This window comes from Ranitomeya imitator, chromosome 3 (genome assembly GCF_032444005.1).
Source record: "Ranitomeya imitator isolate aRanImi1 chromosome 3, aRanImi1.pri, whole genome shotgun sequence".
Classification (NCBI taxonomy): Eukaryota; Metazoa; Chordata; class Amphibia; order Anura; family Dendrobatidae; genus Ranitomeya; species Ranitomeya imitator.
This window is the reverse complement of record NC_091284.1, coordinates 478,304,748-478,319,518: the sequence shown is the minus strand read 5'-3', so window position 1 is coordinate 478,319,518 and position 14,771 is coordinate 478,304,748.

Here is a 14,771-nt window from a genome sequence, read left to right as displayed (position 1 = left end):
TATACTCACATACAGTGTGACCCCATATACTCACATACAGTATGACCCCATATACTCACATACAGTGTGACCCCATATACTCACATATAGAGTGACCTCCATAGACTCACATACAGAGTGACCTCCGATATACTTACATACAGTGTGACCCCATATACTCAGTGTGACCCCTATATACTCACATACAGTGTGACCCCATATACTCACATATCAGTGTGACCCTCCCCCCATTTACTTACATACAGTGTGACCCCATATACTCACATATCAGTGTGACCCTCCCCCCATTTACTTACATACAGTGTGACCCCATATACTCACATACAGTGTGACCCCATATACTCACATACAGTGTGACCCCATATACTTACATACAGTCTGACCCCATATACTTACATACAGAGTGACCCCATATACTCACATATAGAGTGACCTCCATAGACTCACATACAGAGTGACCCCCCATAGACTTACATATAGAGTGACCTCCATAGACTCACATACAGAGTGACCCCCCGTAGACTCACATATAGAGTGACCTCCATAGACTCACATACAGAGTGACCCCCCATAGACTCACATATAGAGTGACCTCCGATATACTCACATACAGAGTGACCCCCCATAGACTTACATATAGAGTGACCTCCATAGACTCACATACAGAGTGACCCCCCATAGACTCACATATAGAGTGACCTCCATAGACTCACATACAGAGTGACCCCCCATAGACTCACATACAGAGTGACCCCCCATAGACTCACATATAGAGTGACCTCCATAGACTCACATACAGAGTGACCCCCCATAGACTCACATATAGAGTGACCTCCATAGACTCACATACAGAGTGACCCCCCCATAGACTCACATATAGAGTGACCTCCTATATACTCACATATAGAGTGACCTCCATGTACTCATGTACAGAGTGACCCCATATACTCACATATAGGCTGCCGTCACACTAGCAGTATTTGGTCAGTATTTTACCTCAGTATTTGTAAGCCAAAACCAGGAGTGGAACAAATAGAGGAAAAGTATAATAGAAACATATGCACCACTTCTGTATTTATCACCCACTCCTGGTTTTGGCTGAGAAATACTGATGGAAAATACTGACCAAATACTGCTAGTGTGATGGCAGCCATAGAGTGACCCCATATACTCACATACATTGTGACCTCCATAATCTCACATACAGTGTGACCCCATATACTCACATATAAAGTGACCTCCATATACTCATGTACAGAGTGACCCCATATACTCACATACAGTGTGACCTCCATAATCTCACATACAGTATGACCCCATATACTCACATACAGTGTGACCCCATATACTTACATACAGTCTGACCCCCATATACTCACATACATTGTGACCCCATATACTTACATACAGTGTGACCCCATATACTCAGTGTGACCCCCATATACTCACATACAGTGTGACCCCATATACTTACATACAGTGTGACCCCCCATATTATTATTATTATTCATTTATATAGCGCCATTTATTCCATGGCGGTTTACATGTGAACGGGGCAAATATAGACAAGTACAATAAACATGAGTAAAACAAGGCACACACAAGTACAGGAGGAGAGAGGACCCTGCCCGCGAGGGCTCACAGTCTACAGAGGATGGGTGAGAATACAGTAGGATAGGGTACAGCTGGTCATGCGGCGGTTCAGTATACAGGGGATCACTGCAGGTTGTGGGTTTGTCGGAAGAGGTGAGTCTTCAGGTTCTTTTTGAAGGTTTCTGTGGTAGGCGAGAGTCTCATGTGTTGGGGTAGAGAGTTCCAGAGTATAGGGGAAGCACGGGAGAAGTCTTGGATGCGGTTGTGGGAGTAAGAGATGAGAGAGGAGCAGAGAAGGAGATCATGAGATGATCGAAGGTTGCGTGTAGGTAGGTAACGGGAGACCATGTCACAGATGTATGGAGGAGTCAGATTGTGAATGGCTTTGTATGTCATTGTTAGTGTTTTGAACTGTAGCCGCTGGGCAATAGGAAGCCAGTGAAGGGCCTGAGAGAGAGGAGAGGCTGAGGAATAGCGGGGAGACAGGCAAATTAGTCGGGCAGCAGAGTTTAGGATAGATTGGAGTGGTGCCAGAGTGCTAGAGGGGAGGCCAGAGAGTAGGAGGTTGCAGTAGTCGAGGCGGGAGATGATTAGGGCATGCACTAGTGTTTTTGTGGTTTCATGGTCAAGGAATGTACGGATCCGGGAAATGTTTTTGAGTTGGAATCGACAAGAGGAGGCAAGGGCTTGGATATATGTCTTGAAAGAGAGGGCAGAGTCAAGGATCACCCTGAGGCACCGAGCGTGCGGGACCGGGGAAAGTGAGCAGCCATTCACATTGATGGATAGGTCGGGTGGAGGGGTAGAGTGAGGTGGGGGAAAGATGATGAATTCTGTTTTGTCCATGTTCAGTTTTAGAAAACGATCAGAAAAGGATGAAATAGCAGACAGACATTGTGGGATTTTGGTCAGTAAGGGAGTGAGGTCAGGTCCGGATAGGTAGATCTGCGTGTCATCAGCATAGAGATGATATTGTAAACCGTGGGATTCTATGAGCTGTCCCAGGCCAAAGGTGTAGATGGAGAAGAGTAGGGGTCCTAGAACTGAGCCTTGGGGAACACCGACAGACAGGGGGCGAGATGAGGAGGTGGTGAGGGGGAGGGAGACACTAAATGTCCGGTCTGTTAGATATGACGAGATCCAGGATAGGGCCAAGTCTGTGATGCCAAGAGATGAGAGAATCTGTAACAGGAGGGAGTGGTCCACAGTGTCGAAGGCAGAAGACAGCTCCAGGAGGAGGAGGACAGAGTACACTCATGGCCAAAAGTTTTGAGAATGACACCAAAATTATATTTTCACATGATCTGCTGGCCTCTGGTTTTTATTAGTGTTTGTCCGATGTTTATATCACATACAGAAATATAATTGCAATCATATTATGAGTACCAATAGGTTATATTGACCGTTAGAATGAGTTAATGCAGCAAGTCAATATTTGCAGTGTTGCCCCTTCTTCTTCAAGACCTCTGTAATTCTCCCTGGCATGCTCTCAATCAACTTTTGGACCAAATCCTGACTGATAGTCGTCCATTCTTGCATAATCAGTGCTTGCATTTTGCCAGAATTTGTTGGTTTTTGTTTGTCCACCCGTCTCTTGATGATTGACCACAAGTTCTCAATGGGATTAAGATCTGGGGAGTTTCAAGGCCATGGACCCAAAATCTCTATGTTTTGTTCCATAAGCCATTTAGTTATCACCTTTGCTTTATGGCAAGGTGCTCCATCATGCTGGAAAAGGCATTGTTGGGCGCCAAACTGCTCTTGGACGGTTGGGAGAAGTTGCTCTTGGAGGACATTCTGGTACCATTCTTTATTCATGGCTGTGTTTTTAGGCAAGACTGTGAGTGAGCCGATTCCCTTGGCTGAGAAGCAACCCCACACATGAATGGTTTCAGGATGCTTTGCAATTGGCATGAGACAAGACTGGTGGTAGCACTCACCTCTTCTCCGAATAAGCTGTTTTCCAGATGTCCCAAACAATCGAAAAGGGGATTCATCAGAGAAAATGACTTTGCCCCAGTCCTCAGCAGTCCACTCCCTGTACCTTTTGCAGAATATCAGTCGGTCCCTGATGTTTTTTCTGGAGAGAAGTGGCTTCTTTGCTGCCCTCCTTGAAACCAGGCCTTGCTCAAAGAGTCTCCGCCTCACAGTGCGTGCAGAAGCACTCACACCAGCCTGCTGCCATTCCTGAGCAAGCTCGGCACTGCTGGTAGTCCGATCCCGCAGCTGAAACAGCTTTAAGATACGGTCCTGGCGCTTGCTGGTCTTTCTTGGGCGCCCTGGAGCCTTTTTGACAACAATGGAAGCTCTCTCCTTGAAGCTCTTGATGATGCAATAGATTGTTGACTGAGGTGCAATCTTTGTAGCTGCGATACTCTTCCCTGTTAGGCCATTTTTGTGCAGTGCAATGATGGCTGCACGTGTTTCTTTAGAGATAACCATGGTTAACTGAAGAGAAACAATCATACCAAGAACCAGCCTCCTTTTAAAGTGTCCAGTGATGTCATTCTTACTTTATCATGACTTATCGCCAGCCCTGTCCTCATCAACACCCACACCTGTGTTAATGGATCAATCACTAAAACGATGTTAGCTGCTCCTTTTAAGGCAGGACTGCAATGATGTTGAAATGTGTTTTGGGGGTTAAAGTTCATTTTCTGGGCAAATATTGACTTTGCAAGTATAGTAATTGCTGTTAAGCTGATCACTCTTTGACATTCAGGAGTATATGCAAATTACCATTACAAAAATGAAGCAGTAAACTTTGGAAAAATTACTATTTGTCTCATTGTCAATAGTTTTGGCCATGACTGTAGTGTCGCTTGGTCTTGGCTGTTAGTAGGTCATTGGTCACTTTAGTTAGGGTTTCATATTATAGATATTATATTTTACAGAGCAGCATGGACCATAAAATCCGTTTGAGGTGTGGATTAATCTGATCAATTCCTTTAATCCATTAGTAGCTGCTGCAAACAGAAAGCCTTTTATTAATGAATTCAATTGTCTCCAAATTTGACTGCGCTAATCGATTTAAAGGGGTTGTTTTTTCTTAGGCATGCGCTGTCATACAATAACAGACTCCTGGAACAATCGCTGGTAAGTGATGTAACATCGCCACCATGTGGTCATGGGAGAGAACAGCTGCAAGTGATTGTATATTTGTACAAGGAATGACAAATTTTCCTAAGCTATTAGCTTGGGATCATTTCAACCAGGATTGTCAAACTGATTTTTATTTTTCAGGGTAATTAAAAAAATCTATATTTTATACATATTTTTTTTACAGACAGATTGAAAAATCATAATTGCAGTTTTAAAATTACAAGTGCTAAATGTCTATCGTTCAATATACAGATACAAACTCGTTATTGCGAGTTATTATCAGCAGTTATTGCGAACTGTAATTTGATACTTATTCCAATCAAACTGATTTGCTCAAGTACGATAATCCTGTAAAAATGGTACTGAAAAAAGTACCTAATTTTTACTAACTGTCCTGGAATATCTAGATGGTTGGCAGCCCTCATTTCCTCCAGATTTAGTTATTTTACAATATAATGTAACAAAAGACATTCTTTTGTAAGCTTGTAAAGGTATTTTGCTTGTGCCAGGAAAATTCAGTTCTATATATTTGTCTCGATTCCTCTGCTCAGAGTGTGTGGGTCTCAGTGATGGACAGCGCTGACATCCTATTGTGTGTTGAGCTGTCAGTAGTTTGATTGACAGCTCCGTTGACCTATCTGAGACTGTGAGGTGCAGAGATTTCTCCAGGTGCTCCCTGTTCTTAGTAATTGCTCTGGTAATTTGTCTGGCCCAGATCACTGCCAGTCAAAGGGCTCATACTCACTTGCGAGCAACTCGGAAGAGTCTCGCACGGCAATACCGGGCACCTCACCTGGCACAGAGGAGCGGAGCGTGCGGCTGCATGTATTCCTATGTGGCCACATGCTCCAATCTGAGTGCCGGCAGCAGCGCCGGGTTTTAACATGCGAGACTCATCCTAGTTGCTCGCAAGTATGAGCCCAAAAGCGTATGCTCTGTGGTGTGTGTTTGCCTCATTCCTGTGCTGTGAGTTCTAATCTACTGGGACGCAGAGGGAGCGCCTCCGCACCGTGAGTCGGTGCGGAGGGTCTTTTTTGCGCCCTCTGCGTGGTCTTTTTGTAGGTTTTTGTGCTGACCGCAAAGTAACCTTTCCTATGCTCGGTCTGTTCAGTAAGTCGGGCCTCACTTTGCTAAATCTATTTCATCTCTGTGTTTGTATTTTCATCTTTACTCACAGTCATTATATGTGGGGGGCTGCCTTTTCCTTTGGGGAATTTCTCTGAGGCAAGGTAGGCTTTATTTTTCTATCTTCAGGGCTAGCTAGTTCCTTAGGCTGTGCCGAGTTGCATAGGGAGCATTAGGCACAATCCACGGCTATTTCTAGTGTGTTTGATAGGATTAGGGATTGCGGTCAGCAGAGTTCCCACGTCCCAGAGCTCATCCTTTATTATCAGTAACTATCAGGTCATTCCGTGTGCTCTTAACCACCAGGTCCATTATTGTCCTGACCACCAGGTCATAACAAGTAATGTTGTTCTTCCACCAAGAGGAGTGATGTTACGTCTGAAGGCAATGAAGGAGATCTTCTGTCCAGGTATCACAACCACAATACACACTTCACACTCCAGGCCGCCAAGGGGAGCCATGCTTCTATCTACTAGCGCACTCCTCACACTTGGGTAAAACTGGTGGGCTGATTAGGAAGTTAGTCAGCCCTGACCGAGTTTGGCAGAGGCTGGTTGGAGTGGGTTCCAGCCAGCTCCAGACTGCGGCCTGCGGAAGGCGAGAGTACACGGAGATGCGCCTGCATCCCATGCGGCAGCATCCCAAGAAAGAGACATTGAAAGGAATGGTGTTGCAGTGAGTGAGAAACAAAGTCATAGCAAAAGGAGAGGAATATCAGAGGGAAACCAGCTAGAAGCAGGCTGCCTCCTTCTGAAGCGCAGTACCGGTAGCCAGAACACCGAGGGAGTAAGGATCTCTATGCTTTACTTCAGAGACTGGCAGGACAGTTGATTCCACGTTGGCTGCCCGACCATATACCCAGGAGGCACGGTGGCAACTTGTGGGGGCTGGGTCATCTCTAGGGTCCCTATGAAAAGCCTCAGGCCACCAGTCATACGGGTTTGTCCTATCTGTCAGGAGGACAGAGAGGAAGAGATTTAACACCTACAATAGTTGTGAGGACCTCACGGAGTTGCTCAGCAGGGAGGAACTACAACACTCCGGCGCTAGAGGAAGGCTATTGAATTCCACCTGGATAAGGGGACTCTGGATTTGCCTTCAGACCGGCCGGACTCTGCCGACCCTGTGGTCCCTACCCTGGACTGTGGACGCTGAAGCCTTCAGTAAAGGTAAAGAGACTGCAACCTTGTGTCCTCGTTATTCACTGCGCCTTACATCATCCACCATCCACCATCTACACTCTGGGAAGCCCTGGGGACATACTTCACCTGTGGGAAGGTATACCATCTAGCTGCCATAACATCATCCCAGCGGACCTCTAAGCAGCGTCGGTCACCCTGACCGAATACCACAGGTGGCGTCACGAACGTTATCCCTTTAAAGACCTTTCCCCCACTATTCACAGCGGACGTTCCCCTAGGGCCACGGAGCGGGTCAGCCACCATGACATCCCCACTGAGTACAGAAGAAGGGCCCGGATCCGAGTACCCCACAGCCCTACTGGGGGTGGGGGGCGCTCCACTTTAAATAAAACATACGTTTATATTTTGGCATTTGCCCAGTTGTACATGGAGAAATTATTTCTATTTATGGTATTGTTGGTGATTTGCCATAAGTATTTGTATATTCGTGCTTGAGCTACTTTATTAGTGAAAGCCTTTGGCACTGTATAATAGTTGATCTTCAGGAAAAACAGATTCCACTGATTCAGATTAAGAGAATTTTCTATGAGTTAGGTGTGAGAGCATTGTAATTTTGTTGAAAAATAAGCAGGCCTCTACAAAAAATATTATTGCCATACAGCCATAGATTGAAGTCACATAGGGATAGAAGGAATTAGACAGACCATTACTACATACCATAATTAACCCTTTTCTTAACAAGGGAATATTTTGAATTTACGCTTTTGTTTTTTTCCTTCCCGTTTTTCCAAGAGCCACAACTTTTTTATTTTCTCATTGACATATCCATGTAAGGACTTATTTTTTGCAGGATGAGATGTAAATTTGAATGACACCATTCATTTTACCATACCAATATACTGGAGAATGGGGAAAAATTACATTTTCTTTTCATACAAAGTACATTTTGCAGTAAAATTGATATGGAATCTTAATTCTCCAGTCAGCACAATTGTGGCAATATCAATTTTGTCCAGTTTTAATTAATTTTGTTGTGAAAAAAAATCTGAAATAAAAAATTCCTTTGTTTGTGTCACCATTTTCGCAGACCCATAGTTTTTTTTATTTTCTTTCTGACATCCGGTTCTCAATTTCTGTTCCCGAATCTATGGAGTAATCTTAGGTCTGTTCCTGAGCATACAGTGTGGGGGAAATAAGTATTTGATCCCTTGCTGATTTTGTAAGTTTGCCCACTGACAATCACATGAACATATAATTTTAAGGGTAGGTTAATTTTAACATTGAGAGATAGAATATGAAAACTAAAATCCAGAAAATCACATTGTATAAATTATGTAAATTTATTTGCATTTTGCAGTGAGAAATAAGTATTTGATCCCCTACCAACCATTAAGAGTTCTGGCTCCTACAGACCAGATAGACGCTGCTAATCAGCTCGTTACCTACATTAAAGACAGCTGTCTTACATAGTCACCTTTATAAAAGACTCCTGTCCACAGACTCAATTAATCAGTCAGACTCTAACCTCTACAACATCGGCAAGACCAAAGAACTTTATAAGGATGTCAGGGAGAAGATCATAGACCTGCCCAAAGCTGGAATGGGCTACAAAACCATATGCAAGACGCTGGGTGAGAAGGAGACAACTGTTGGTGCAATAGTAAGAAAATGTAAAAAATACAAAATGACTGTCAATTGACATCGATCTGGGGCACCATGCAAAATCTCACCTCGCGGGGTATCCTTGATCATGAGGAAGTTGAGAGATCAGCCTAAAACTACACGGGGGTAAATTGTTAATTATCTCAAGGCAGCTGGGACCACAGTCACCAAGAAAACCATTGGAAACATATTACGCCGTAAAGGTTTAAAAACCTATAGTGCCTGCAAGGTCCCCTGCTCATTAAGGCACATGTGCAGGCCCATCTGAAGTTTGCCAATGAACACCTGGATGATTCTGGGAGTGATTGGGAGAAGGTGCTGTGGTCACATGAGATAAAAATTGAGGTCTCAGTGATTTAGAAACGATCTGCAAAGAGGAGTGGACCAAATTTCCTCCTGACATGTGGGCAAACCTCATCATCAACTACAAGAATGTCTGACTGCTGTGCTTGCCAATAATGGTTTTGCCACGAAGTATTAAGTTTTGCTTGCTAGAGGGATCAAATACTTATTTCTCACTGTGAATTGCAAATAAATGTACCATATATACTCGAGTATAAGCCGACCCGAGTATAAGCCGACCCCCCTAATTTTGCCACAAAAAACTGGGAAAACTTATTGACTCGAGTATAAGCCTAGGGTGGAAATGCAGCATTTACCGGTGAATTTCAAAAATAAAAATAGATCATTATTTCCCCATAGCTGTGCCATATAGTGCTCTGCACCGTTCATATTGCCCCATAGATGCTGCACAGATGCCCCATACAGTGCTCTGCATCGTTCATATTGCCCCATTGATGCTGCACAGATGCCCCACAGTGCTCTGCACCGTTCATATTGCCCCATAGATGCTGCACAGATGCCCCACAGTGCTCTGCACCCTTCATATTGCCCCATAGATGCTGCACAGATGCCCCATACAGTGCTCTGCACCGTTCATATTGCCCCATAGATGCTGCACAGATGCCCCATATAGTGCTCTGCACCGTTCATATTGCCCCATAGATGCTGCACAGATGCCCCATATAGTGCTGTGTGCCGTTCATACTGCCCCATAGATGCTGCACAGATGCCCCATATAGTGCTGTGTGCCGTTCATACTGCCCCATAGATGCTGCACAGATGCCCCATATAGTGCTGTGTGCCGTTCATATTGCCCCATAGATGCTGCACAGATGCCCCATATAGTGCTGTGTGCCGTTCATACTGCCCCATAGATGCTGCACAGATGCCCCATATAGTGCTGTGTGCCGTTCATATTGCCCCATAGATGCTGCACAGATGCCCCATATAGTGCTGTGTGCCGTTCATACTGCCCCATAGATGCTGCACAGATGCCCCATATAGTGCTGTGTGCCGTTCATATTGCCCCATAGATGCTGCACAGATGCCCCATATAGTGCTGTGTGCCGTTCATACTGCCCCATAGATGCTGCACAGATGCCCCATATAGTGCTGTGTGCCGTTCATACTGCCCCATAGATGCTGCACAGATGCCCCATATAGTGCTGTGTGCCGTTCATACTGCCCCATAGATGCTGCACATAAATCTGTGCCATGGCCGCTGCTGCTGCAATAAAAAAAAAAAACCACATACTCACCTCTCTTGATTGCAGCTCCCAGCGTCCGGTCCCGGCGCCTCCATCTTCCCGGCGTCTCTGCTCTGACTGATCAGGCAGAGGGCGCCGCGCACACTATACGCGTCATCGCGCCCTCTGCCTGAACAGTCAGAGCGCAGACGCCGGGAAGATGGAGGCGCCGGGGAGATGGAGCGGCGCCCGGCGGCTGGAACAAGGACAGGTAAGTATGATATACTTACCTAGTCCCAGCGATCCTCGCGCTATCCCTGCCTTCCTCCCCGTCTTCTGTGCTGCAGCCTCTTCCTGTCAGCGGTCATTGGCACCGCTGATTAGAGAAATGAATAGGCGGCTCCACCTCTATGGGAGGTGGAGCCGCCTATTCATTTCTGTAATGAGCGGTCCCTCGTGACCGCTGAAGAGGGGAAGAAGCTGCAGCACAGAAGCCCGTGGGACGGCAGGGACAGCGCGAGGATCGCTGGGACTAGGTAAGTATACCTCAGCGCCCTCTCCCCCTCACCCGCCAACCCCACCGCTACCGTGACTCGAGTATAAGCCGAGAGGGGCACTTTCAGCCCAAAAATTTGGGCTGAAAATCTCAGCTTATACTCGAGTATATACGGTATATCATTTTTACAATGTGATTTTCTGGATTTTATTTTTGATATTCTATCTCTCAATGTTAAAATTAACCTATCCTTAATAATATAGACTGTTCATGTCAGTGGGCAACTTACAAAATCAGCAATGGATCAAATACTTATTTCCCCCACTGTATATACAGCTCTGGCAAGAATTAAAGAGACCACTGCACAGTTTTATAAAAATCAGCTTCTCCACATGTCTGACAGCCATTCCATTCCATTGTCAGTTGAATTCCAATCAGAGTACACCTCATTCTACTTAATGTGCTTCTGATTAGGTGATCACCCGAGCCAAATCTTATTTAACAAAGGAAAGTATAAAAAAAACTGCTGCGGTGTTCACAATCCTCTTGCAATAGGACAAGCTGGATGGCAAAACAAGTGCTAGTAATATCTCAAAAAGTAATAGGAATGAAAAAAATAATTTTGAACTATGCCAAAGGAGTTGAAAAGAAAAGTCTCCAGTGAAGAAAAGAAGGGCTCAATTCTGGCTTTACTAGAAGAGGGACACAGTGAGCGTCATGTTCCTCGATCCTTAAAATTTCTAAGACGGCAGTCCATTACAACACAGACAAGCAGCAGACCTTGGGGACAACAAAGCTACAGACCGGCCGAGGGTGAAAACGACTCTCCACTGACCGGGATGACCGTCATCTTATTCGAATGTCACTCAGCAACCACAGGATGACATCAAGTGACATACAAAAGGAATGGCAAATGGCAGCTGGGGTGAAATGCACGGCAATAACAGTTTGCAACAGCCTCCTAGAGTAATGTAAAGCTAGAAAAAAGCCTTTCATCAATGAGAAGCAAAGGAGAGCCAGGCTGAAGTTTGCCAAAGACCATAATGATTGGATCATAGAGGACTAGAGTAAGGTAATCTCTGATGAGTCTAATTTTCAGCCTTGCCCAACACCTGGTCGTCTAATGGTTAGCGGAGACCTGGAGAGGCGTAGCAGCCACAGTGTCTTGCACCCACTGTGAAATTTGGTAGAGGATAGGTGATGATCTGGGGATGCTTCAGCAAGGCTGGAATATGGCAGGTTGTTCTTTGCGGAGGACGTATGAATAAAGCCGCATATAAAGTTATCCTGGAAAACAGTTGATTCTTTCTGCTCAGGCAATGTTCCCCAACTCTGAGGACTGGTTTGTCCAGCAGGACAATGCACCATGCCACACAGCTAGGTCAATCAAGGTGACGATGAAGGACCACCACATCAAATTCCTGTCATGGCCAGCCCAATCTCCAGATCTGAACCCCATTGATAACCTCTGGAATGTAATAATGAGGAAGATGGATAGTCAGAAGCCATCAAACAAAGAACTGCTTACATTTTTGTACCAGGAGTGGGATAAGGTCACCCAAAAGCAGTGTGAAAGACTGGTGGAAAGCATGCCAAGATGCATGAAAGCTGTGATTACAAATCATGCTTATTCCACAAAATATTGATTTCTGAACTCTTCTCGAGTTAAAACATTAGTATTGTTGCTTCTAAATGATTATGAACTGGTTTTTTTTTTGCATTATTTGATATCTGCAAGCAATACACTTTTTTGTTATTATGACCATTTCTAATTTTGAGAAAATAAATACAAAATGTAATACTTGGAACTTCGGAGACATGTTGTCAGTAGTTTATAGAATAAAAGAACAATTTACATTTTACTCAAAAATATACCTATAAAGAGAAAAATTAGACAAAGTGAAAATTTTGCAGTGGTCTCTTAATTTTTGCCAGAGCTGAATATATTGTTAAGCATCATTCTGTTATCTATGTAGTAAGCTTGATTCTGGTACTACATTTATGGAGTGACCTTAATTCTGCTACTTTATGTATGTATTAAGCTTGGTTCTGTTGCCTTATCTACAGTATATAGTAAACTTGATTCTGCTAGTATGCCTTTTTACTAAGTTTGGTTGTGTTTCCTTGTCTATGCAGTAAGCTTGGCTCTGTTCACATATCTTTGATGTAAGCTCTTCTCCCATGTCTATGTAGAAAGCTTAACATTGGCACAGTATATCTGTAGTTATCTTGGTTTAAGTACCATATTTATGTAAAAATCTTGATTCTGTTTCTGTGCCATATCTATGTTGTAAGCTTAGTTATACAACAGCATCTATGTAAAAAGCTTTGTTCAGGTACTGTATCTATGTAGCAACCTTGAATCTGCTTCTGCCTATTAAGTAAGCTTTGTTCTGTTCTTGTTCTTGTTTCTTTGTAGTAAGCTCGGCTCTCTACAGTATCTATACAATAAGCTTGCTTCTGTTTTCATATCTATGTATTAAGCTTTGTTCTGCTCCCTTATCTATGTAGTAAGCTTGGTTTTGGCCACATATCTATGTGGTAAGCTTGGGTTTGTTCCTGTATCTATGTAGTAAGCTTGGTAATGGTGCAGTATCTATGTAGTAAACTTAGTATTGGTGCAGTATCTATGTAGTAAGCTAAGTTCTGTTACCATATGTCTGTAGTACGCTTGTTATTGTTCTCATGTCTATGTATTAAGCTTGGTTCTGCTCCATTATCTATGTAAAATGAACTAACATAGAGAAAACCTATTGTAGATGATATGGCGCCCGCTGTCAACCTAGAGTATCCCTAAGTCACCCTTGTGAAAAAAATTCTCTAGTCATGGAAACGTAACCAACACTAAGGTAGTGCAGTTATAATCTATATGTACAAGGCAAAGGCTAAAAGTGAAAATATGTACATTGACGAGTAAAAAGGTAACAATATTTTTATCTTTTGACATATTTCACCATCAAGTACTGCTTCAATCGTGAGACTACCATAATTTTTATATAATTTTATAGTTATCTTGGCTATCTTATACTTACATTTGACTTGCAACTATTTAGCATGTAATTAGTTTTGCAGATTCTTGTCATATCACTGCATTATAAACTGTTTTAATTCTAAAAATCTAAATTTTTATTTTTATTATTTTGTTAATATTTTGTAAATCCACCTTTTGACTTTCAAAGCTGCCTGAATCTTTTTGGCATGCTCTCAATCAGATTCAAATATGTCTCAACCGAAATCTATTCCCAGTTCTCTTTTACACATTCCCAAAGTTGGTGCATAGTGGTTGACTCAGTTGGGCATGTATACAGCTTTTTCGTCAACTCTACCCACAAGTGTTCGTGTTCGATGTAAGTTTTGTGTTGTCCTGCTGGAACACTATGTCATCCTTTTTATACCCATAGTGCTGGAGTGTGCAAAGTAACTTGTCTTGTAGGATATTCACATATAGCTCAGCACAGAGACCATCATCGATCACAGTCAAGTTTTAACAACAATTCCAAATCATCAGGCTTCCTCCACTGAACTGGACAATTCCTTCAATTTCTCAATCTGTTAGCCCCTTTCTTTCCTTTGTTTCTTCCAGACCTATTTGCACCCATGAGAGCCTAGTCTATTGACTTTCATCTCCTCTCTCCAAATCACTCGTTTCCAATATTCTACTGTCCACTTCTTGCCCTTTATTGCAAACTCAAGACGATGCTTCTTAAGACGATATTGAAGTCGAGGCTTCTTCACCTTTTTCGAGCCACCATTCCAGACTTGTGTAATGTGTGTCGCACGGTGCTTGCATGGATATCTGCGGTCTCACTAATACAAAGCATATGAGCGGCCTATACTGCCATGTTTGTTGCTTCAGAACTGATAGACCTTGTGATGAGCCGACTTGTTGACTCTGATATTTTGCCTGGACATCCATCTTTTGGCTTTTGGATGGATGGACAGACTTCATTTCGTATCACATGGTGCAATTTGGCAATTCTCTTGGCTGAGAGATGGCTATCGATGAGCTGGATGATACTGTTTCTCTTTCATTGAAAAATTTCCTTCATGGCTGCTCCCCGATTCGAACAAGTGATTTTTTGCTTGGGATTCAACCTAATAACACACTGAGCTATTAGGGAA